General features: G+C 50.1%; 1 protein-coding gene across 4 annotated transcripts in view; it reads right to left on the bottom strand.

Moving 5' to 3' along the window:
• Positions 1–16,137, bottom strand: part of ALPL (alkaline phosphatase, biomineralization associated) — an 86,704-nt gene extending 70,567 nt beyond the window's left edge. For 3 of the 4 annotated variants that reach the window (XM_073316617.1, XM_073316618.1, XM_073316620.1), the window contains exon 1: positions 16,050–16,137. The gene's annotated coding sequence lies outside the window, so the exon portion shown is untranslated. The remainder of the gene's footprint in view (positions 1–16,049) is intronic. The other variant, XM_073316619.1, reaches the window with a different exon arrangement.
• Between the last annotated feature and the right edge of the window lie 9,458 nt (positions 16,138–25,595).

Raw genomic sequence — 25,595 nt, 5'->3', positions numbered from 1 at the left:
GAACCCTATCCACTTGAAAGGACATGGAAGGAAAAATGACACTTGGGGGCTGGGAAAAACATATGTTCCTAAACTTATAAGTGTGGTGAAAGGAAAGGGCCACTGGTGCTGGGCGTGTAATGGGACAGGGCTGAATCTAGGGAGGAGCTGCTGTCTCCAATACATCGTGTCCTGTGGTGTATGGGACTATTCAAACAAGGTTGGAGAATGGCGAACCGGGTATGGAAAGAAACTTCCTCTCAACCTGGGACCAAACCAAAGATTCAATCTCTTGCTCCCCCTACAGCCTCCCTGAGAAAAACAGCACCATCTACAAATGTCATGTGAATGCTACCTCTTCTCCCAGTGAAAATCATCCTGTGCCCTTTGGGGGATACTATTTCTCCTTTGTAAATTCTTACATGTCAAAGGGTTGCAGTCAACCCTTCCCAGCTTTAATGGGACATCATTGGGTTTGTGGGGAAAATGCTTACACTGTTTTACCAGCAAATTGGTCAGGTATCTGTTATCCTGCTCAGCTTTTCCACAATTCCAGGTGCTTCAATCCCTCCCACGAAATTGCCTCCGTAATTTCAGGCAAAAAAGGAGGGACTTGCCAGATGCTAAATGGTATGTGGATAACATAAGCCCCCTAACTTGGGAAGAAGCTGTTGGCATTTCTTTAGTCCCAGTGGGGGGGGGGGGGTAAATCCACCATGCAAAAAGGCTTTTAAGGTTACAAGCGGTGGTTGAGATCATGGCCAATGAAACAGGAGAGAGCTTAAAAGCTCTAGCCAAAGAAGCAGGAGCGGTCCAACAAGTGGCCCTCCAAAACCGTCAGGCATTAGATATACTGGCAGCCAAAGGAGGGACCTGTGTTCTAATTGGAACAGAATGCTGTGAATACATACCTGATAATACTAATGAGGTAATAAATCGTGCTAGCCATCTGGAGCAAATTGCATACCTTCCCCACAAGGAACCAAGTTCCTTGTGGAAATGGATGAGTAACTTATTCAATTTCTCTAGTCTGGGAACCTAGTTGTTTCAAGGAATCCTGACTATCCTATTTGGAATTCTAATAATCTTGGTGTGTTTTCAATTGATTTCTTGTTGTATCCAAAACTGCACAAGACACATCATCCATCAGGTTACCCCTAACCAGAGTGCTAATCTAATGTTGTTAAATGTCACCAGTGAAAGTAATGAAAAAGAACGACTGATGTATGGAATCCAGTAAGCCAATGGTCATGGGTGTAGCCTTGACCAAAAGGGGGGATTGTGGAAGTATAATGTTGTATAAGGGGGCATGCTGGATACATTGTATATGACACGGCATGCCAGAACATGTTACAAAGTATCTGAGGGAGCACACGTAGGGACAGTTAGCTTTTGAATGGAGAAGCAATTAAGATAGAGCCAGCACATCTAAGAAGCAGGCATCAGAATGGAAGGTGTGAAGGGCAATTAGTTAAGTTAACTGGAAGCTGTTAAAGGAGATTGTTTAGGGTGGCGGATAATTGAAGATACGTGACTGGTCTCAGGGATCTCAAAGGGTGGCGACTAAAATCTTTTTCTTCTCCAAAACTGTATAAATTAAAAGACACAAGCCCCACTCGGGGGGCTCACTTCTAAATGTATTAGCAGAGCAGCTTTGCTAATAAAACAGAGTGGTCTGATAAATTGTGAGTCTGAGTCAAACTTTGACACCACTTAAAGATCCACAATGACTCCAAGTTCTCAGAACACATCTGCTCAATGTGCAGCGGCAGTCAAAAAAGCAAACAATGTTGGGAACTATTAGGAAAGTGATAGATAAGACAGAAAATATCACAATGCTACTATTTAAACCCATGGGACTCCCACACCTTGACTACTGCATGCAGATTTGCTTGCCCCATCTCAAAAAGATATTAGAACTAGAAAAGTTATAGAAAGGGACAACAAAAATTAGGGGCATGGAACATATGGGGAGAGAATAAAAAGACCGTGTTCAGCTTGGAAGAGAGACAGTAGGGATATGATAGACTATGAAGTCTTGACTGGTGTGGAGAATGTTATTTACTCCTTCCCGTAACACAAGAACCAGGGGTACCCCAATGAAATTAATCAGCAGCAGATCTGAAACAAACAAAAGGAAGCACTTCTTCAAAGAACACACAGTCAACCTGTGGAACTTGTTGCCGTGGGATGTTGTGATGGCCAAAAGTATACCTGGGGTCAAACAGGAATAAGGTAAGTTCATGGAGGACAGGTCCATCAATAGCTATTAGCCAAGATGGTCAGGGATGCAACTTAAATTCCCTGTGAGCTGCATGGCCACGCAGCAGCCTAGTTAGCGCTGCACAGACACTCAAAGAGCCTGCCCGGAGACCTGCCATGGCCAGGGGAGGGGCACCTATCCTGCAGCCCCAACCCCGCTATGGCAGGGAGAGCCATCTCCCCACCCCGCAGCCCAGGTCCTGCTGCTGTGGGGGGAGAGAGCTACAGGGAGTCCTCTCTCCCTGCTGTGGCCCCTGAGCACCCTCAGGCACCCCAAACCCCTTATCCCCAGCCCCACCCAAGCCCACACCCCAGCACCACAACCCTCTGCCCCAGCTCTGAGACCCTCATCTCTGGCCTCACCCCAGAGCCTGCACCCCTAGCTGGAGCCCTCACACCCCTGCACTGCACCCCTTTGCCCCAGCCCTGAGCCTCCTTCCACACTGAACCCCTCAGCTCTGGCCTCACCCCCACCACATGAATTTTGTTATGTGCACTAATATGAAGGTGATAATCCATATTGGTGCACATAACAAAATTCATTCTGCACATGGGTGGGGAAAATGAGAGGGAATACTGGTTGTAACCCCATGTTTGGGTGTCCCTCGCTTCTGTTTGCCAGAAGCTGGAACTAGACAACAGGGGACTGATCACTTGAAGCTGCCCTGTTCTGTTCATTCCCTCTGAAGCACCTGGCATTGGCCATTGTCAGGCGACCGGATGTTGGGCTAGACGGACCATTGCTCTGACCCAGTAAAGCTGTTATGTTCATAGCGGTCCTGCAAGAAAGCGTTCCATTTTTCCATTAGCAAAAACACACCACACACAAAGCCCAGACATAAGTTTCAAAAGATTGTAGCCCCATGGACCTGGCCAGAACACCCCACATTAATCTTGGTGAACCTTCCATGGTGACCAACCAGGTCTTGGAGCACCATGGAAAAATAGCTGTTGATGAATGGAGGTCTCGTGTGGGTGGGCAAAAGGACAGGCACATGGGTCTGTGGCCCAGGAGCTTGTTGGTGCCAACTGGCAGAGGGTGCAAAGGGTGCCTAGGGGTTTACAGGGATCCCTGGATCAGATATATACAAATTAGTTCACCAAAGACAACATGTGAGGTCTCTATCCAGAGCAAGTAGACTGTTGCAAAATGTAGGTACAGATCATATTTAAGGAGTTCTCAATCCCAAATCCTTCAGAACAGAATTTTCAGTACAGATACAGACGTATCAGGTCAGGTGACAGACCTTGGACAGGTGGCAACCAACACTTCTCTCCCTGTCTGGTCATTTGTGTATTGTCCGCCTCTCTGTAGGGCTGTTTACAGACTGAGCCAGATACAATCATCAATCTTAGATTTGTTTCTTCCTGTGGCTTTCCTCTCATTGATTTCTCAGCCGATGTCCTGCTGATGATTAAGGACAAAGAACTGTTCGAATACATCTTGGGGTACCAGGAGACAAGCCCAGATCCTTGACTGAGGAGACAAGTGGACAGCATGTTGTGCCTTTTCAAAGAGAGGTCACAGCCAGCCTGGCTGCAAAGTGCTAGTGAGCAATACTTTATTAGACATGAAAGTATCTTGTTAATTAAGTCAGGGCTCTAGAATGCATGTTATGATTTTACCTGGGACTATTCGTTTTCAATACTTCTACTTGCTATCACTTGAGTCATTGTTAAAATAAACTTGTACTTGCTTTCTCTATAAAGCAACATCTCAGTGCTTGTAGGGCATGGGCAGTCATGCCTAATGGTTAGAGTCAGGCGCCTGGAACCAGAGCTGGCAACAGTCAGGAGCCAACCCTAAGATGAAAGCTGGAGTCAGCATCGGGGTGGGATGTAGGAGCAGACACCTGAGTGAGGCAGGAAAGCAGGATCTCGGAACAGATGGGGGTCTGGGATAAGGGTGACAGGAACAGGCAGTGTTCAGGAATCAGACAGGATCCATACTAGCAGCCAGCCACAGATTCCCACTTTGACAACTTCCTGTGCCTCTTTCTGGCTTAAGTGGAGCTTCCCAGCCGATCGGTGGGGCTGGATGTCTCCCCCAAACAGAAGCTTTGTGGGTGGAGCTCTTTGCGCACTAGTCCTTCAAGGGACCTGCTGGGTGGTGGCTGTGGGCCACGTGCTGTCTGAGTACTCCTGGGCCCTGCTTCAAGGTCTGTGACCTTCACAGTGTTGCATGTAATGCAGAGTGGTGATCTGAGGTGGAACAGCTAAGCTGGGTGTGCAGTTTCTTTGGAACCAATGGCTCTGAATACTGCGAGTGTCCAGTAGAACAGGGGCTGCTAGGAGGGCTCGAGGGTTAGAGCATGCCTATCCTCTAAACTGCAGGGAGACAGCAGCAGGGCCGGTGTAGGCCTCGAGGGGGGTGCATGTGTTGCCTGTTGCTGGGGGAGTCAGGGGACCCTAAGGCTTCTTCACACTCAGGGTAAGTGGTAGTGAGGTGCTGTGTCCCTGGAGAGCGTGACAGGGGTCAAGGACCGCAATACAATCTGAGAACTCCAAGTGGGCTCTGGGGAAGGGGTGGGAGGTTGTGGGTGTCTGGTCTCCCACCTGGGCTCTGGGGAGGGGAAGGGACAGAAAGAGGAACTGGGTTGTCACAGGGGGCTCTTTAACTCTACTCGTTGGGGAATTTGTGTTGGTCTGAATTGTGACAGACATACTTGCTTACAGGTATTTTGAAATAAATCAAAATTGAAATGGTCCTGATTATGTAGTGTTATTTTGACAAATAAAATTGCCCAATTTTAAAATTTTGGGGGGCCAGACTGCCCCCAGGAGTACTTCTGTGGATCCTGGGAGAAAGAGCTCCAAGCTCAGCAACTCACTGCAGTAACCTGGTCCACCTTGGTACACTCCAGATCTTTATCCACAGCCTTCAGGAGAAGGGAAAAGCAGGAGGGGTATACAGGAGAGCAAAGGCTAGGATATTTTTATAGATTTATAAAATTAAGTGCACGAGTTTGTTTTTTGCACACTTGTAAACTGGGAGTTTCCCCCTTAATAAAGGGCACCATCACTAGGCCATCTTTAGACATGCTGGTGATAGTCTGAAGGTTATGATATTTGATCCATGTATGTGGTTATGAATTTAATTCCTGTATGTTAATGTGGCCTCAAGGAAACATGCAAACAGCCCAGCCAACTTCCTGAGGAAGGGAAGTGAACAACTGATATGCAAAAAGATGGGTTTGCTCAGAGAGCCAGGCCAGGAAGATAAGTGTCTTCTAATGAACTTGAAGTGAGGTTATATGCAAATGTTCCCTTTCTTACATAAGAGGGGAAAAGGAATCCTTGGGTCAGCTCAGAGGAAGTCTAATGCATGACACACTGATGAGAGCACATACACTTCCATTGAAACTGCTAATTAGATAATAGCTTCCTTTTCAGCTCTGCCTAAGCTATCCTCTGCCACCTCAGAATTGTCTCTGTGCTAGTCACCCTACACTCCAAACGTCCCTGCTAGCATCAAGTGAGCCTGGGAATCAAATATTCTTCATGGGAGTGTTTCCCCTACAGCAGGAGTCCTGTTGGATCCTTCTCATTGTGAGAAAACAGTGAGATCTTTATGTAGCTGTACATGGAAAGCATACCTCAAAACATGGACCTGTTTGGGGCAATCCTTCACATCCTGGGCCCTCACAGCTGGCCACACATATTTCCCTAGATCCTCCCTCAGACAAAGATCAGCTGTTGCACAGAGCTCAGCACCTTCCTCAGGCATTCTGGAGGGGATGGGGTTAGGGTGAGGAAGACTGTTGGCAAAGAGGGTAATTAAGGCTTAAGCTCAGATTGGATTGTGAGGATATGCGCTGAGTGAGTGTCACCCCCTCAGTGTGTTGTTCCAATACTCTGTCACCACCTGCAAGGCAGATGGGAAGAGGAGACTTGTTGGAAGAAGCTGGAAAGGGCAGAGGGAGTCTACAGGCCCATACAATCCCTGCCCCCAGGAGCCCATGCCCCCAAAACTCAACCCTTCCCCCATATGCTTCAAGCAGCTGGATTCAAGGCCAGCTGCAGTCATCTAATCTGATCTCCTGCCAGAGAATCTCACCCAGATCAGTTGCAATTGTTTTTAACCAGCAAGACAATGGCCAATGTTGACAGAGTCAATGCAGCAGGAACCAACCCGTCAAAGGAACTTGGGGCCCTATGTTCAAGCATTCAGCCCCCAGCATGACTCTGGGGCCAGGTCTGCAAGAAGGCTCTGCATGTTGGGTGCTGAACTCTTCTGAAGAAGTGGCCCCAGGGCTCTGTGAGCAGAGATAAAGCCAGATTTCAAGTTGCTTGTGCTATCTTAAAACCAAAAGTAGCTTCCAGGTGTTTGCTTGTTGCCAACTCCTGCAATTTGGGGTGTTTTTCTTAAGTTTCCAACTCCTGGAGCCACAGGCTACATGTGCCCTAAGAGCGGAGGATGTGATTCTCAGGATCGCGCTACACTCATGTCAGCAGGAGTAGGACTAGCAAGGCAGCTGCAGTCGCATGGGTAGTGGCAGCAAATGCAGGGGTTAGCCATGGCGAGTACAACCCCATGCATGCGACTGCAGCTCCGCTGCTATTTACTGTCACACTAGCTTGAGGAGAGTTAGCGCAAGTGTGTACAGGAGCAGGAAGGGGGGCAGGGGAATGAACCCCACCCCTAGCTCATAAGGTAGACAGATTCATAATGGTCCCATTATGGTTATGTCCACTTTGTAGGTCTACCCATCATTTGGGTGCGTTTTTGCCCAGACCCCCTTACCAGCCATACACAAAAGCCTCAGGCATATTCTTTGAACCCACGCTTGCTTGCATACCTGGGACCGTGGATTAAATCCAGTTTTGCTTTAAAGCATGTGCTGCCCTACCCATCTAGTCTGACCTACAGGACACAGGCCAGAGAATTTCATCCAAAATTAAAAGGTCTTATAATTGCCCCTTCCACCTTCTTGTGTTCAATCACCTGGGAACCCCTGACTGTTGGCATTAGGAGCCTTACCCACAGGCCACCAAGCAGCAGATGTGAGAATCTCAGCTTTCTAACGTTCCTAGTTTGTGGTGGCCAAGGAAAGCTTGAAAACATGTCTAACGGCTCACAAACCAGAAGCTCAATAAAAAGACTCCTCCCTCCCCCCCAAAAAAACAGAAACAATCTCATTTGGGATTTGGGGGGCAGATGAGGGGACCTGCAATCTTTAAATGCTTGGGAAATACTGCTGCCCCAGGACCTGTCAGTGTTTGTGGTTCCCAATCCCACCTTCCCATTTTAAGCACAGAATTCTCTCCCCTGCTGCAGTGTGAAATCCCGCCCAATCAAGGCCTGGTCCACAAACAGATTTTGTATCCATAGGACTCATTGGGGGGGGGGGTGATTTTTTTAGTCATTTTCACCCTTTCCCTTGCAGTTAGTCATTGTCTAAACGCAAAGCTGCAGGATTCTGGTGTGGCTCTGCTGTACCACTTTTCCCATGCCAACATCACACAAACTTTGCTTAGACGAAGCCCCACAGAGGACACTAACTGCATGGAAAGAATGCAAGACTTTATGTAGACTACTTTAAACAAAAAACCAAACACATTTTCTCTCCAATCCTTCCCTGTTCTGCAGTGTCTGGTATTACTGTATCAATCAGAAGTGAAAGAGTGGAGTGCAACGGCCAGTCAGTCTTCTGCCTTTACAGGTGACTGTAGGGTAATGGTCTTCTGCAGCCTGTGCCCACACAGCGTTACTGCCTTCACCAGGCAGCCAGCAGTTGCCTGATGCACTTTTATTATGTGGTCACATTCTACTACCAGCCTTCACTTGTAGAGGTTAATTTCCTTCAAAGAGGAAACCCTCACAAATCCCAGGCTGCTTTGGCAGCAGTCTCAGCACATGCCAAGTGAAGGGTTAGGCCATGGAGACTCTTCTCTCCAATCTCCAGGCCTTTGCCCACAGGCAGGATTCTCCAAAATCCTCCCACAACTGCAAGCACTAGTGCAGATTGGACCAGCGCTCTTACCACCGATTTGCCTCTGCATCTCGGGCCATTGCACGACTTACAAAGGGATCACAGTAATGGCAATGGGTCTGAGTAACGCAACTCTCATGCAAACATCCCCTGCCCTCCCCATGACATGTGCTTAGGCAGGGGGATTCCTCCTGTGTTGGGGCATAGAGCCCTGCACAGGCCCAGGTACAGGGCAATTTGTCTTTCCCCTATTTGGGGGCTGTGGTGGCTCCTGACGCAGGCCATGGAAACTTGTACTCTTGTTGCAGTGGCCTTTAGGCTTGCAAAGCACTATGGGGAAGTGCTTCTTTGGCCAACCCCAGCCCCATCCACAACTTCCACTCTGTCCCCTCCCTTCCAGGGCAATTTATGCCCTGCCTCTGCTCTTACCCTGTGCCAGAGGGGGATGGAAACATGGAAGAGTTGTGATACAGAAGGCACTGGGCTAGCCAAGCCAGCTCTGTGCAGGCTGTATGGATATGGACATGCACATATCACTGGTGATATGTGCAGGACTGCAGGGCACTGGGGCAGAGCAGTCTCAAATACCACCCAAGTGTCTCTCAGCAGGGCTGCTCTGCAATTCAGCTCCGCTCCTCCCTCTGCCATGACAATGGTCCTCGACTCCTGTTCCATCACTCTCACCCCAGTCACTGTCCCCAAAGCTCAGGAAGAGTTACTGAGAAAACCCCCATGTGCTTGGGTCAACTCAGCATGCAGGCAAACCCCACCCCTTCACAGGCAGGAAGCCATTGCAGCCAAGTGTCATGCCAGTTCATCCTTCCCTATTCAGAGGAACACACAGCCAAGCTGGGCCGGGCCCTGCTCAGAGGCCAGGGTTTGGGGGAGTTCCAGCATTTCCTACCATTACACTGGGTCAGCGCAACAACTTGGCAGAGATTGCCCCAGAGGCTGCTTGCTAATGCTGAAGGGTTTCCTGTTGCTTTAGCAATCACAGGGTGCATCGCTGCAGATTCACCTGCAAAACCCTCCCTCAGCCCATTCTCCCCCACAGACCCATTTTGTCCAGTCACCCAGCAAGTATGCTCCACTGAGCCATCTCCACAGCTGCTGCCTCTCTAGAGCAAGAAGTACCCTAGTCCGTGCTGCTCAGTCGCTCCTGGCTGGGGTCAGCACCGGGGGCAGGCAGGGAGAAGTGGATTAACAGTGGAGGCCAAATGCTCCCTCCCCTGAGCACACACAGCCCAGGCAGTGGTGATTAGAGACCCTAGGAAATGTGGGCATCCCTAGGAGCTGAACGGACACCAATATGCATCCCTGGACTTGCCCCAGAGTGACTACCCCAGCACAAAGAACAGGAGGACTTGCAGCAGCTTAGAGACTAAAATTTATTTGAGCATAAGCTTTCATGAGCTACAGTTAACTTTGGCTTGAATAGAGACGGGGAGTAGATGGGTCATTACACAAAGTAAAACTATTTCCCCATGTTTATTCCCCCCTCCCCCACTGCTCCGCAGACGTTCTTGTCAACTGCTGGAAATGGCCCACCTTGATCATCACTATGAAAGGTCTCACACCCCCACCCACCCCCCTCACTGGTAATGCTCACCTTACCTGATCACTCGTTACAGGGTGTACGGTAACACCCATTGATTCGTGTTCTGTGTATATAAAATCGCCCCACTGTATTTTCCACTCAGTGCCTCGGATGAAGTGAGCTGTAGCTCACGAAAGCTCATGCTCCAATAAATGGGTTCGTCTCTAAGGTGCCACAAGTACTCCTTTTCTTGTGGCTACAGACTAACACGGCTGTACCCCAGCACAGGGAGCAGTGAGGATGCAGATCCTAAGCACTGTTCTGAAGGGAAACAAAACAAAACACACCCACCCACCCCCAAGAGCAAGTGCAACACTCAACTGCAGAAACATTCCTCCTTGTGTCTAACCACCCCAGCTGGCGGGCTTGGGCACCATGCACTGCACTCGCTGCGTTTGCTAATGCTTGAGCAGTGTTCTAGTCAAGAGACTGCTCCAGGAGCCCTCCTGCCCACGTCCCTGCTATAATGTCACTAGCTACTAAAGGAGACCCCAGAGCAGATGCCCGGGAACATACAGCACTGCACTAACATGCTGTTTCCATACCTGACTCTGGTAGTGCTTGGCAGTCAGGCTATCAGGGCTGGAAGGGACCTCAGGAGGTTCCAGTCCCACCCCTGCTCAAAGCAGGACCAAGCCCCAGCTAAATCATCCCAGCCAGGGCTTTGTCAAGCCTGACCTTAAAAACTTCTAAGGAAGGAGATTCCACCACCTCCCTAGGCAACGCATTCCAGTGTTTCACCACCCTCCTAGTGGGAAAGTTTTTCCTAATATCCGATGAGACATTTTATTTTTTCCTACAAAACTCAGGGGCAGTCTGTCCTGTTCTTGCCTCAGCAGCAGGGCAGCTTTCCTCCCTTCCCCTCCTGCCTCACAGACTGGGGGTGCAGACCCTGGAAGTGTGGAGCCAGCACCAAACCAAAGGCTCCTAGTGCTCAGCCCAAGGAGCAGTGCTTCCGTGCCCTGCCCCTCTGACTGCCAGCTAAGTGACCGATTCACTAAGACCATGGCTACTCTACAGGGTACTTTGGTATAACGTGCAACATTCAGGATGTGAGTAATCCACCCCCCCTTGGCGACATAAGTTACACGAATCTAGCTGCCAGTGTAGACAGCACTATTGCAGCAGGAAAGCGTCTCCTGCCAGCAGAGCTGCTGCCTCTTGCAGAGGCAGGAGTTCAGCAGACAGGCAAGCTCTCTCCTGCGAGAGAGAGCATCTCCACCACAAACACTACAGCAGCACAGCTCCAAGGAAATCTGAAACATGTCTGGCAGGAGAATGCTATTTATTTCCTTTTGAGCAACTCCGATGATGCAGGCTTTAGTGCCCTGAAAGATCCTGTGTTTGCCATTCAGTTTAAAGCAGTGTGCATCCAAAGCACCCTCCTGGTTTAGAGAGCTGGATCCTAACTACACTGCTTGGTTTCTTTAACCATGTGCTTGTTAACACAGCTCTTCCTGAAGCTGACATGTTCCAAAGGCATGAGCACATCATGCCAGTGGTGTTTGGGGATGCCCTGGGCAGTAAGAAGTTGGCACCTTCCTAGCAGGGTTTCTGCTTTTTGCTGATTGCTAGAGAAACATTAAGTTATACAGGCAAAAAGAAAAGGAGGACTTGTGGCACCTTAGAGACTAGCCAATTTATTTGAGCACAAGCTTTCGTGGGCTACAGCTCGCTTCATCGGATCCAGTGAGCTCATGAAAGCTTGTGCTCAAATAAATGAGTTAGTCTCTAAGGTGCCACAAGTCCTCCTTTTCTTTTTGCGGATACAGACTAACACGACTGTTACAATAATCCTGTATGAATTGTTTCAGAGTAACTGCTCCAGCCCTCATGGGGGATGTAGGAAGGACAGAAACAAACCAACCAGTCTCTTCGTAAAGAGATACAATTGTATTTCCTTCCCTCCATAATGAGACCGCTGGATTGTTGCTTCTCTTTGCACATTTGTACTAGTGCTTTTCATCCCAGAGGTTCCCACAGGGAGGATACGTTACAGCTCTATGGTTGGCTCGAAGTAGATCACTTCGCCCAGCACTGACATACAGCCACCTCTGGTCCAGAGCATGGTAACTGTTCTATGCAGCAACACTGTGCAGCAATTTAGGAATCAGCTGAATACCTCCATTTCCAGTGGCAGCTGCACAGGGAATTTTGGGAGGCAAACTAACACCTCTTGAAGTCCCAGTGTCCTCCAGATCAGGGTACCCTCTGGATCACTTGTTGCTGCACAAAACCCTCCCCCCACCCTACCCTTGCATCATCCTCATCCATGGATAAACATGAGGCCCAGTCTGGCTGAAGGGAGCAGAATGAGACCCCTCCAGACAGGGGCACCCCCACCCCACAATGGGGATCTGCATGTTGCTCCAGCACCTTCTCATCCTGGCTAATAAGGTCCCATGGCTCATGTGGCAGCTGTCAGCTCAGGGACCCTGGAAGAACCCTTATCTCCAGATGGTCTGGGAGCCCCTGAATGGCAAGCCATGGGTGCTCTATCACCAGGAAGCAAGGAAGACATGGCATATAGGGTTTCTCCTCCTGGCTGGTTTCCAAGAGAAATTAACATTATGCTAAAAGCCCACCACACCTGGAGAGTTTTCACATATAACTAAGGTGATTCAGCAAAGCTGGGGTGCAGATGGGAGGTTAGGACTGGAGCTGGAGGGCTGCAGCTCAGGAACTAAGAGCATTGGCAGAGCTGGGGAGGTGTGGGGGAAGCCAGTTGGGGCTGAGGTGCCCTGGCAAAGCTGGGCAGACTGGAACCCACCCAGCACTGGAATGGAGAAGCTATTGCTGACTGATCCTGCAGCAGCAGCTATAGCCCACACTAGACAGTCTGAGCACAGAGCTGCAGAACAGGGCAGAGATCCCCTGGACCCACTTGGGATCAGCCTGTGTGACCCGGTGCTGAGAGGCATTGCAGCCTCCTGGTCTCCAGGTGGCTTTAACTTGCACTTGGAATGGCTGAGGAGAAGAGTTTCAGAAACAAATTTTGGGGTCAGGTCATTTTTAGAAACAAGCTCCTCCCACCTCAGCTCTTAAAATTTAATTTGATTCCATTCATTGAATGTTTTAAAATGCATAGGTCCCGGCAGCGTCTGGTGCCTCATGCAGATTCAATGCAGCCTCACGTTAAATTAACTGCCCACAAAGGCCAGTGCAGAGAGGCCCCCCAGGTGCCTCCCGCCCACACACACACAGAGCCCCAGTCCAGATGATATAACCCAGCCATCACCAGGAAAACACGTGAAAGAGGATGCATGGTGCACTGCCCTCCGAAGATCAGCAAGCTGGGTGGCTGGTGGGAACAGTTAGAGATGGGCTGTTCTGCTGAGCAATGCTGGTCAGAAGTCAGTCCCTTGAACTCAATGGACTCCCAGCAGGGCAAGATCAGAATCAGACCTCCTACCTCCACAGCCTGACAGCACAAGCACCTTTCCAGGTAAAGGGGTGCAGAAAGGGAGGTGACCTGCACTTCCCTGGTTGGCTGCAGGGAATGACACCGCTGACATTAACAACTTGTACTGGAAGTTCTTCAGTGCAGGCACCTTATCACAGAATATCAGGGTTGGAAGGGACCTCAGGAGGTCAGCTAGTCCAACCCCCTGCTCAAAGCAGGGCCCATCCCCAATTAAATCATCCCAGCCAGGGCTTTGTCAAGCTGGGCCTTAAAAACATCTAAGGAAGGAGATTCTACCACCTCCCTAGGTAACGCATTCCAGTGCTTCACCACAATCCTAGTGAAATAGTTTTTCCTAATATCCAACCTAAATCTCCCCCACTGCAATTTGAGACCATTGCTTCTTGTTCTGTCATCTGCCACCACTGAGAACAGTCTAGATCCATCCTCTTGGGAACCCCCTTTCAGGTAGTTGAAAGCAGCTATCAAATCCCCCCTCACTCTTCTCTTCTGCAGACTAAACCTTCTCTTCCTACATGTTCATATAGGGCCTACCATAGTACCACAACACAATCAATACGAGAACACACTGTAGCCCACGAAACTGGGAAACCCGTGTAATGCAAGGGAACAAACCTTGTCTCAAGGGCCAGATTTTGAGCTCACTGCCACTGGTGAGAATCAAGGATAACGCCACAGAGTTGCACTGGGGTGAGCAAGGTAAGAATCCAGCACGCATGGAGCAGATTTCCTCAAAGTGCTCAGGCTCCCGTTTAGGCACCCAAAGAAGTGCCAGGTTTCCCAGAGCCAGCAGCTCCCTTTGGGGGAGACAGTCAGATTTCCCAGAGCTCAGCATGCACTTGACGAGTTCCTTAGAAAATTGCACTCTTTTCTAAAGAGCTTTCAAACCCATGTGACCCATGACAAACGTGTGTCCCCATCACACATGCAGCTCATGGTACTGACCAGCCAGCACAGAAACCTGCCAAAAGACAGCCCGTAAGAGCCAGCCACGAGTGGTAGGAGTGCGAGAGCTGGTTTACGGCTATATCTGCTGCGAGCAGGGCTGGCTGCTGTAGGAGACCCCTGGATTATTCAGGAGGCTTTAGCTCGGAGGGGAGGGTTAGTCCCTTGGCATCCTGAGCCCCATGCCTGCCTTACGATCACGGATAGCTCAGTGGTTTGAGCATTGGCCTGCTAAACCCAGGGTTGTGAGTTCAATCCTTGAGGGAGCCATTTGGGATCTGGGGCAAAAATTGGGGATTGGCCCTGCTTTGAGCAGGGGGTTGGACTAGATGACCTCCTGAGGTCTCTTCCAACCCTGATATTCTTTGACTGTCTGGGAGGGCTCTGGCTGGGAATCTCAATAGGGGAATTGCCTACAAGTCATCTGCAGAGCAAGGAAGGGGAACCTCTCGCACAAAGTGACCTCATCCCAGCTGCCTAGGAGGACGTAGATTCCCCCACCCCATACACCCACAGCTCCCCCACACTGCATGGTGCTGGACCTGGGACCACTCTGAGCCGCATGGGCCAAGACCCTGAAATGGGAACCTGGCCCCAAAGAGCAAAGCCCAGGATCCTAAGGGCAGTACTAACCAATGGGCAGGAAGTGCCCCTGCTCTCCTTAGTGCCTCATTTCCCCAGTCCATGTTTTGCTGTGCCCAGAGCCCTGACAGACCTGGCCATAGTGGGGTTCCCAGAGATCTCCCCTACTTGGGCCTTATCCACACAGCCCTCCAGCTGGACTGAAACTTTTCTAGCCAGCATCTGACAATAACAGTCCCTGCATCTCCCAGGGCCAACCCCCCCCCCCCCACCCCATCAGTCTCTGTGGGGACTGGGTCACCAACCTGCCTCCCACCCTAGAGAGAGAGCTCTAAGGGGCACCAGTTACCGGTGGGAGGCTGGCACAGTGCCTTAGTACTGGCAAGCACCACCAGTCCCCAGCCTTGGTCGTTCCCTTCTGCATCCTGGCATACTCCCCCAAGGGTGGTTTCCTTGCAGCATCTGCCCCAATTCTGCAGGGGCTATTTTGCCAACTTTTAAATCTTGTCATGATTTAATGACAGGCCTGGCATTTCTGGGAGCCCACTTCAAGCCTGAGGACCACCCGGCTCCTTGCAAACCCACTGGCTGGCATGTGAACCCATCTGACACACATTCCAGCAACTCTGAGCCAGAACCTCCCCTGGGAGAAGAATTAACTGCAAATCACACACCCTGCCAACAGCCCAACTTCACTGCCAACCTTTCCTCCACGCAAAGGGGGGCTGCCCAGCGCCCTGGGATGAGACTGACAGCACCAAAGCGGTGTCCACACAGGCTGGGAATCGCCCACGAGAACTTCCACCAAACTCCCTAGCTCTCCCGAGGGGCAGCACTGGGAGAGGGCTTCCGGGAGCAGCCTGGCACCGCTCACAGCCACAAGCCTCCGGCGCCTCTCTGCCCCCAGAGCGGGTCTGTAGCAACCCGCTCCTCGTTGCGGGATTCCCCAGCACGGCAGCCGCCAGAGGAGGGAGGGAAGGGGCGATCCCCACGCCCGGCTGATGCGGCCCCACTGCTCGCTCCCGGACTCGGGCTTCCCCCGGGCAGCCCCGACCCCGCGCTGCCGGGGCTCCCCCGCTGCCCCCGTCCCGGCGAGGCGGGATAAAGCCCAGAGGGAGAGGAAGGGCGCACAGAAGCCCGAGGCCAGATTCAAGCCCCCGACGGGCCGATCCCCTGGCAAACTCGGGGTCCGCTCCCCGCAGAAGTCCCGTCGAAGTTCCGCTGGGGGCCCCGCGGAGCGAACAGCCCAGGGGCTGGGCTCGGCTGCGACCCAGACGCCGCCCAGCCCCGCGGCCGGAGCCGCTGCCCGGGCCGGGCCGGGCCTTACCTGCAGGGTTCACACGGCGGCGCTGCAGAACCTCCAGCCTCGCTCCGGAGCGCCCGCCCGACCGGCCCAGCTGCGCTGGAGCGGGGCGTCCCGGCGGCTCTTTAAAGCCCGGGAGACAATCGCCGGCTCGGCTCCGCCCCCGGCCCGGCCCATCCAGGGACCGGCGCACGCGACTGCCCCCTGCTGGGCCGGGCTGGGCGCGCTGCACGGGGCGGACACGCGGCGTCCGCACCTGGCCCTTGACTCTGCCCTGTTCCCGCAACAGGTCCCGCGGGGGGTTCCCCAGCCGCTCCCCGAATTTCCCCGACGCCCCAGCCCAGGTAGCAGCGTTGCCAAAGGCAATTTGAACTGAAATGGAAGCATTATAAAAGCATACACATCTTGTGATCAAACCTTGTACCTGAGCAAGCAGAATGGGGTTGAAAAGTCTGAACAAAGACCCGTTTCTTCACACGGCTGTTGTTGGTGACATTCGCACATTGGTTTCGGCTACATTGGCCTGCTTAATCATTTCCAATTATGACTTGTAAGCCAGGTCTGACGGAGCTCTTCCCTGACAGCTGCTGATGAGCCGGGGTGGGGGGAAGGCTTCAGGGCCAGACTGTATTGATATGGACTCACCTACTCTGCCGAGGTATCCAGCAGACGGAGCCCTGCTGCCCAAGGGATCCATTTTGGCTGGTGCTGGGTTAGGAATCACTTTGAATGTGGGGGTCATGAACTGTTGTTCTCCTTATGGCCTGAGTAGAGGGCAGCAGACCTGTGCTGAGCCTGCCTGAATGATGGGGTCTCCCTCAGGGCTTAATTGGTGCCAGGGCTTGCCAGGGCTCAGCCCTGGCACCTCCAGGCTCGGCCGTTCAGAGCCTGGGGACCTCTGGGCTTGCCACATCACTTATGAAAGTAACAAATTTGCTTGAGCCCCGGCACCTCTTTCCTTACAGAGTAAGCCCTGGTCACCCTCACCTGAACTGCACTCGCTAAGCAGGAGGGTTGGGTGCCAGATCCTAGTGAGGGGGCAGGGGGCGAACAGGTGTTTTGCTTGGTGGGGTGGGCTCTGCCTAAGAGTCACAGGCACTGTCTGACCTGGATTGGGCTCCACAGAGAGTCTTCTGGTTGGTTAAGTGACCACTAGAGCTGAATTCGCTGACAATCAGGTCTAAGTGCTCAGACCGGCTGTAGGGGACAGTGTTTCTGTGGAAGCGACGGCCCTGCCTGCCCTAGCAGCGAGGTTCCCCCACCGAGAGCTGAAATCGCTGAGAGCTGGGTGGAACCCCAAGAGACCGACTCGCAGAGGTCACAGCGGCAGGTGGCAGCAGAAGGTGACGGCGCAGGGCCACTGGGGACGGAGCGGTGGAGTGAACGGCGGCACAATGAACAACAGCGGCCAGAGCTGTTTTAGTGACTTCACTCCAGAATGCTAGATTTGTGGCTAGGAAACTGACATAAATATTCATTTCCTAGCAGGCCAAGATTTTTAAAATGCATTATTTGCCAAGGCATTATCTCACATCATCGCTATCTTGAGAGGTCATTATCTTGGGGAAACAATGAGGAGTCTGGTAGCACCTTAAAGACTAACAGATTTATTTGGGCATACGCTTTTGTGAGTAAAAAACCAACTTCTTCAGATGCATGCAGTGAAAATTACAGATGCAGGCATAAATATACTGACACATGAAGAGAAGGGAGTTACCTGACAAGTGGAGAACCAGTGTTGACAGGGCCAATTCAATCAGGGTGGATGTGGTCCACTCCCAGTAATTGATGGGGAGGTGTCAATACCAAGAAACGGAAAGTTGCTTTTGCAGTGAGCCTATTCAAGCCCAAATTAATGATGTTAAATTTGCAAATGAATTGTAGCTGTGCAGTTTCTCTTTGAAGTCTGTTTTTGAAGATTTTTTGTTGAAGTATGGCTACTTTTAAATCTGTTATAGAATGTCCAGGGAGACTGAAGTGTTCTCCGACTGGCTTTTGTATGTTACCATTCCTGATGTCTGATTTGTGTCCATTTATTCTTTTACGTAGAGACTGTCCAGTTTAGCCAATGTTCGTGGCCAAGGGGCATTGCTGGCACATGATGGCATATATCACATTAGTAGACGTGCAGGTGAACGAGTCCCTGATGGTGTGGCTCATGTGGTTGGATCCTCTGATGGTGTCACTAGAGTAGATATGGGGACAGAGTAGGCAACAGGCTTTGTTGCAAGGATAGGTTCCTGGGTTAGTGTTTCTGTGGTGTGGTGTGCAGTTCCTGGTGAGTATTTGCTTCAGGTTGGGGGGCTGTCTGTAAGCGAGGACTGGCCAGTCTCCCAAGGTCTGTGAGAGTGAGGGATCATTTTCCAGGATAGGTTGTAGACTGTTGATGATGTGCTGGAGAGGTTTTAGCTGGGGGCTGTACGTGATGGCCAGTGTTCTGTTATTTTCCTTGTTAGGCCTGTCCTGTAGTAAGTGACTTCTGGGTACCTGTCTCTGTCAATGTTTCCTCACATCCCCAGGTGAGTATTGTAGTTTTAAGAATGCTTGATATCTTGGGGAGTTTCTGTACTAAACTTTTTTATTATTATAATTAATTTTTTATGTAAGAATGGCCATATTGGGTCAGACCAAAGGTCCATCCAGCCCAGTATCCTGTCTTCTGACAGTGGCTAATGCCAGGTGCTTCAGAGGGAATAAATAGAACAGGGAATCATTGAGTGATCCATCCCCTGTCGTCCCAGAGGCTGGGGACACTCAGAGCATGGTGTTGCATCCCTGCCCATCCCAGCTAATAGCCATTGATGGACCTAACCTCCATGAACTTGTCTTGTTCTTTTTTGAACCCTGTCATAGTCTTGGCCTTCACAACATCCCTGGCAAAAAGTTCCACAGGTGACTGTGCGTTGTGTAAAAAAGGACTCCCTTTTGTTTGCTTTAAACCTGCTGCCTGGTTCTTGTGTTAAGTGAAGGGATAAATAACACTTCCTTATTAATTTTCTCCACACCAGTCAAGATTTTATAGGCCTCTATCATATGCCCCCCTTAGTCATCTCTTTTCCAAGCTGAAAAGTCCCAGTCTCTTAATCTCTCCTCCCATGGAATCTGTTCCAGACCCCTCATCATTTTTGTTGCCTTTCTCTGTACCTTTTCCAATTCCAGTATATCTTTTTTGAGTTGGGGTGACCAGAATTGCATGGCGCACGCAGTATTCAAAATGTGGGCATATCATAGATTTGTGTGGTAAAAGTGGAGGAGCTGGGTTTGCCAGACCAATCAGCCAAGCCAATACTGATAACCTACATGAAAAGGCTGCAAAATGCCACGCCTCTGGACTGCATGGACATGCAGAATTCCTTATAAGCCAGTCACTGTCAAAGCCAATTTTAGAAGTACTTAATAAGGCTGTTAAGAATGCTGGATACATAACTCTGTTTATGTGACCCAATATGGCTGTTGCATTACACTTTCTATTTAAGCAAGAGATACCACACACAGCAAACTGGAGGCCAATTCTAAGTGCATTGTCACTTGTTAATCATAGAATATCAGGGTTGGAAGGAACCTCAGGAGGTCATCTAGTCCAAGCGCCTACTCAAAGCAGGACCACTCCCCAATTTTTGCCCCAGATCCCAAATGGCCCCCTCAAGGATTGAACTCATAACCCTGGGTTCCCTGAGCTATCCCTCCCCACCAATCTTGCAGTTGAACACTGGTTCTGAACAACACTGGCAAATGCTTGCTATATTTCTGCAAAAAACTCAGCTGATTGTCTAGACGCATGCGGTGCAACAGTGAAAGACTCAGCAGTTTAAAAAGTGAAGAACTCTCTCATCATATTCAAAATATGCGCACACATGGCTGATGAAGCACCAGTGCAAACAGGCATCAAGTGTTAAGTCAGTGTGTTTGCTATCTTGCTGTCCATGGTAGGCCAATAGATGCATTCTAGATGTTCAGGTAAGAGAAGACACATCAGCTGCATCTGTGACATCTTAGAAGAGTTAAATGCTTGTAAATTGAACCCCAGACAGATGGCTGCTTGTGCATTTGATGGAGCTGCAAACTTCTCTGGAAGACATAGTGGACTACAAGCTTTGCTCAGAGAAAAGTGTAACCCTAATCTCTCCTATACACACTGCAGAGGCCATCTACTCCAGCTAATGCTAGTATGAGCTGCAGACTCTTCAAAAAACATTAAAAGCCATACATTTAATGGCTTTTTATATTCTTTTTTTTTTTTCAGCAAGAGTCCAAAAGGACTGAACAGCCTGGAAACAAATAGAAGATACACTGGGGCTGAAGTTCAAATTAGTCCAACCTGGGAAAACCCACTGGCTTTCTCATGAGCTATCCTTGGCTGTTATCTTAAAATTACTGCAACTGTTATTACCGTCTTTGGAAAGTATCTACCGAGATGGGACAGATCTAAGTAGTGAGGCTGGTGGACTACTTTTGCTCCTAAGTTCAGAGAAGACTATCACCATTATCTCTCTTGTAAGTCTTCTGTTGAAACCACTGGAGTCACTAAACAATGCCATCCAGGCATCTGCTACAACAGTAGTAGATCTTTGTCCAGCAATAGAAGCTACTCTTGCATCAATCAGAGAGAGATCCATTGAAAATGGACTGGAAGGAACAAAGACTTCAGTCCAGAAGTTGACTAATGAAGGTCCTTATATTGATTTCTTAAGTGAAGAGGACAAGAAGTGTTTGTTAGCCAGCTGAAAAAGTACACAGACTTGATTCTTATACATCTACAACAACGATTTCTGGATTCTACTCAACCTCTACGTAGCTTTTACAGATCCCTGTCTGATAAAACACCGACAGCTGAGTGGAGTGAGGCCTACCAGCAATGGGGCTGCCATGTGCTCAGGCCAGAGTAGAGAATTTTGAACACAGAGTAGAAAATCATAGGACAAACAAATGAAAATGTAACTTCAACTTCTTCTTTATCGTCACGAGTGGTTCGACCCAATCTTTGTGCTCTGTTTCCTCGGATGAAAGAAGCAGGAATTCATCTCTTGCTACTCCCAGTCACAACAGCTACAGGTGATCATTGTTTTTCCTCATTGAATAGAATTTTGTATTCTGTAAGAAGTCACCTTTTGCCTGAATACGAGCATATCATGAAGGACTGGAAGTACCGGACACACAAGAAGACACCAAAGAGTTGTGCAAAATTACAAGAAGAAACCAAGAAGGATGTAGATGTCGTGCTTCATAGTAGGCTTGAGTAGCCAACTTTAATTTCTGTGATGATTTTAAAACATGAGCTACATCTAATAAAATAGTCTTGAAACATTTTTCAGCTTTTATTATAGTGCCATTCAGCCCCCCTTCACCCTCACGGTCTCAACTCTCGTTGGCCCTCACACACACACACACACACACCCGCGTATATTCGAACACCCCACCCCCCATTTCAATTCCTGGGGAAAATGCTGGGTCCCGTTGTCCCCCACCTGCACCTTTCAGAGGGACAGCGTGGGGATGGCTGGGGGAGGAGCCCCACCCTCCAGCCCACTGACATGAATGCAGCACTTGGGGAGGAGCAGCTGGGACCAGATGGGGAAACACAGATGCTGCTCTGCTCCCATCCATTCTTTCCTGGATTCTTCCCCCCTCATTATTTAGCACTGATGGACATCTGCCCAGAGGACTTATCCTTGCCTCTTAGGTGGCTCTGTATTTCTCCAGCGCAAACACCCCCCACACCCTCACCCACGCTGCCCAGTATCCTGACACTGCTGCAGCCTGAATCACCATGTGGAGGTTGCATGTAGCAGGTGTCCCTCAGCCCAGCTCTGATGCCAATTATCTTTACCACTGTTTAATGCTGATATTCCAGTGCACAAGCAGGGAGTGAGGGCCAGATCCTGCCATGGGGTGAAGTGCTGTCCCTGTGCTGCTCCAGCCAAAAGCCAGCTGGTGAGAGCCACCCGTCAGGGCTGTGGCAGTGGCCTGAGGAGACAGTCCCTGTCCCAGGGGGCTTAGAACCTACCAGATCACTTTTGTTCACATTTCCATTTACACAATGGTAGCGTTCCCAGAGGCCCCAAATCAGATTAGGGGCCCCATTGTGCTAAGTACTGTACACAGGCATGAAAAAGGCAGTCTCTGGCCCAAAGAGACTGAAATAGACAAGGTGGGGCAGAGAGAGAAGAGGCACCAAGAGAAGTGACTTGCCCAAGGTCACCGAGCAGTTCAGTAGCAGAGCTAAAGCTAGAACCCCAGTCACCTGAGCCCTATCCCATTGCACTAGATCAGCGGCAGGCAAACCTTTGGACCTGAGGGCCACATCGGGTTTCCAAAATTTTATGGAGGGCCGGTTAGGGAAGGCTGTGCCCCACGCCCCATATCTGACCTCCTCCCTGCTTCTCGCCTCCTGACGGCCCCCCGGGACTCCTGCCCAATCCAACCCCCCTGTTCCCTGATGGTGCCCCGGGACCCATGCCCCATCCACCCCTCTCCCTGCCCAGCTGTCTGTCCCCTGATTGCCCCCGGACGCCCCACCACCCCATCCAACCCCTCCTCTCATTCCTGACTGCTCTCCCCAGGACCCCTACCCCATCCAACCACCTCTTCTCCCTGACCGCCCCCTGAACCCCCACTCCTGACTGCCCCCGCTGCCCCATCCAAACCCTCCTCTCCTTCTTGACTGCCCCCCTGGGACCCCTGCGCCCATTCAACCCCCCTGTTCCCTGCCCTCTGGCCGCCCCAACCCCTATCCACACCCCTGGCCCCTGACCACCACCCCGAACTCCCCTGCCCCCATCCAACCCTCCCTGCTCCCTGTCCCCTCACCGCACTGCCTGGAGCACGGGTGGCTGGCAGCATGGCTGCACCAGGACAGGCAGCCGTGCGTGCAGCTCAGAGCACCGGGTCAGGCCGGGCTCCGCAGCTGCACTGCCCCAGGAGCTCGCAGCACCCCCACCCACCCACCCACCCACCTGCAGTACAGTGAGCAGAGGCTGCGGGGGAGGGGGAGCAGCAGGGGAGGGCCGGGGGCGAGCCTCCCGGGCCAGGAGCTCAGGGGCCAAGCAGGAAGGTACCGCGGGCTGTAGTTTGCCCACCTCTGTGCTAGACAATGCTGCCTATCACAGTGAAAAAGGTCATGAAGAGAATAGTGCATTTCAGACAGCAAACACTGATTGTTTATTCTACTGGGTGCCCAGACACTGAGGTGAAGGTGTGTTAGAAATGCCCAAAGATAGGTTCCTAAAGCACCCCTCACTGTAAGAGCTGGGTACTAAAATCAGCTTCAGTTCTTCATTGCAATTTATCAAGGAGTCAGTCCAGCCTCCGTTGTTTAAGGATTAGTTATGCAGCAAGGGCTGGTTGCATTGTTCAGCCAGGACTTAGAACTGGGAAAAGGAAAGTATTCTGGGATATGGCTCTCCAAGCTGTGTTAAGTCAAGACCATGATAAAGAAGTACATCTGGTTTTACATTTGTCCAGAAAAGTTGTTCCATAAGGAGTAAAAAGTAGAAATATCCAGCCATGGCAATGGAGCTCCACGATATCACTTCCTTGGTCGCCAGTGCACCCTCGTGACACATCGTAATTCACCGAAGTAGTGGCAGTGGATGAGGGTTAAGAGCAGTTGTTCTACAAGGAGCTTCACATCTGTATCATCCCACAGTGAATCAGACACTGGGAAGCCAACACAAAATCCCTATTTCCCTCTCTTCTTATGGGATGTAAACAGGCATTTGATGCCAAAAGGAGGCAACCACCTCCCATGACAGGTGGGAGCCCCTGGCTAGCTAGTCTGGTGGTACTTTGAAATACGCTAACTTCACAAGCCTCGTCAGTGCACAAGCCCCTGAGCAGGAAGCAGAATGGCAGCTTCATGGGAGCTCAGGGCATGGTGAGATTGTGTGTGTTTTGCACATGTGCAAATGAGCAGGAGTAGATATTTTCTTTGGCAGGCTAGTGGATTTGTGTGGCTTGTTTCATCCTCTAGGCATCTTTGACTTGCCTTTACAGGCAAGTTTGTATCCTTTGCTGCGGGAGGTTATGGGGAAAAGGTATTTAAAAGATTCTGTAGTTTGAAGCAGACCCTTTGAGCCAATAAGGAGCCATTTGTTGTTTGGGGAGGATAAATTTAAAAATAATATAAGATAATATGGCTCAGAGGATAGGATAAAGGGGAGAGAATCAGGAGCATAGCTGTGGCCTGACCCTTTCAGTGACCTTAGGTGAGTCATTTCCCTGCTCTGTGCCTCAGTTTCCCCATCTTTAACATGTTTGTGACGTGCTTTGAGAACTTCAAATATAAAACATGACATCTGTTTGTTGTGTGTCTTCCAACGCCTAGCACAGGAGAGTCCTGATGCATGACTAGGGGTCCTACGTGCTACTGCAAGAAAAATAATTAATGATAATTTATTATCTAGCCAGCAGAAAATTGTTAATATATTTAGCAAACCTCAGTGGCTGAGCTGGAGAGAGTTGGTGTAGAATGTTGTTACAAGGGAGGTTCCTTATTTGTTCTTTGCTTCTGGGTTTGTTTTCTTAAGCAGCAATAAGAAAAGGAGTACTTGTGGCACCTTAGAGATTAACCAATTTATTTGAGCATAAGCTTTCGTGAGCTACAGCTCGCTCATGAAAGCTTATGCTCAAATAAATTGGTTAGTCTCTAAGGTGCCACAAGTACTCCTTTTCTTTTTGCGAATACAGACTAACACGACTGTTACTCTGAAACCTGTCATTAAGCAGCAATGTAATCAGCTCAGTCATAGAATCATAGAATCATAGAATCATAGAATATCAGGGTTGGAAGGGACCCCAGAAGGTCATCTAGTCCAACCCCCTGCTCGAAGCAGGACCAATTCCCAGTTAAATCATCCCAGCCAGGGCTTTGTCAAGCCTGACCTTAAAAACCTCTAAGGAAGGAGATTCTACCACCTCCCTAGGTAACGCATTCCAGTGTTTCACCACCCTCTTAGTGAAAAAGTTTTTCCTAATATCCAATCTAAACCTCCCCCACTGCAACTTGAGACCATTACTCCTCGTTCTGTCAGTCTGGGAAACTTACCCTGAGCATCCTCCTTCCTGTAACTGAAGGGCTTAGGTCATGACTAGATGCTAGGTCAATGGTCCTGTGCACTTAGATCTCAGCTCAGTAAGCCTCGAAGATATGTAGTGTAGGTGCCTTCCAGCACTGGGGTATGAAGCCTCGGACAATGCCAGGGCTGTGAAGTGCCTGGAAATGTAACACTCTTTTGAGGTGAGATCTGAACTCCTAGCAAATGATCGCTCGAACCAAGGTTCTCCCCTACAACCATTTCTTCTATGAGGTCTTCACTACTCACCAAAACCAAATCTAAAATGGCATCCCCTCTTTTCGGTTCAGCAACTACTTGGTGAAGGAATCCATCAGCTATCGCATCGAGGAAAATCTGAACGCGATTATTATTACTAGCATTTGTCCTCCAGTCTGTATCTGGCAAGTTAAAGTCTCCCATGATCACACAATTCCCATTAGTATTTACTTCATTAAAAACATTAAAGAGGTCTCTATCCATATCCAGATCGGATCCCGGCGATCCATTGCACTATCCC

The sequence above is a fragment of the Lepidochelys kempii genome, chromosome 18 (assembly GCF_965140265.1).
Source record: "Lepidochelys kempii isolate rLepKem1 chromosome 18, rLepKem1.hap2, whole genome shotgun sequence".
In the NCBI taxonomy this organism is placed as follows: Eukaryota; Metazoa; Chordata; order Testudines; family Cheloniidae; genus Lepidochelys; species Lepidochelys kempii.
This window is presented reverse-complemented; position numbering and strand designations above follow the sequence as displayed.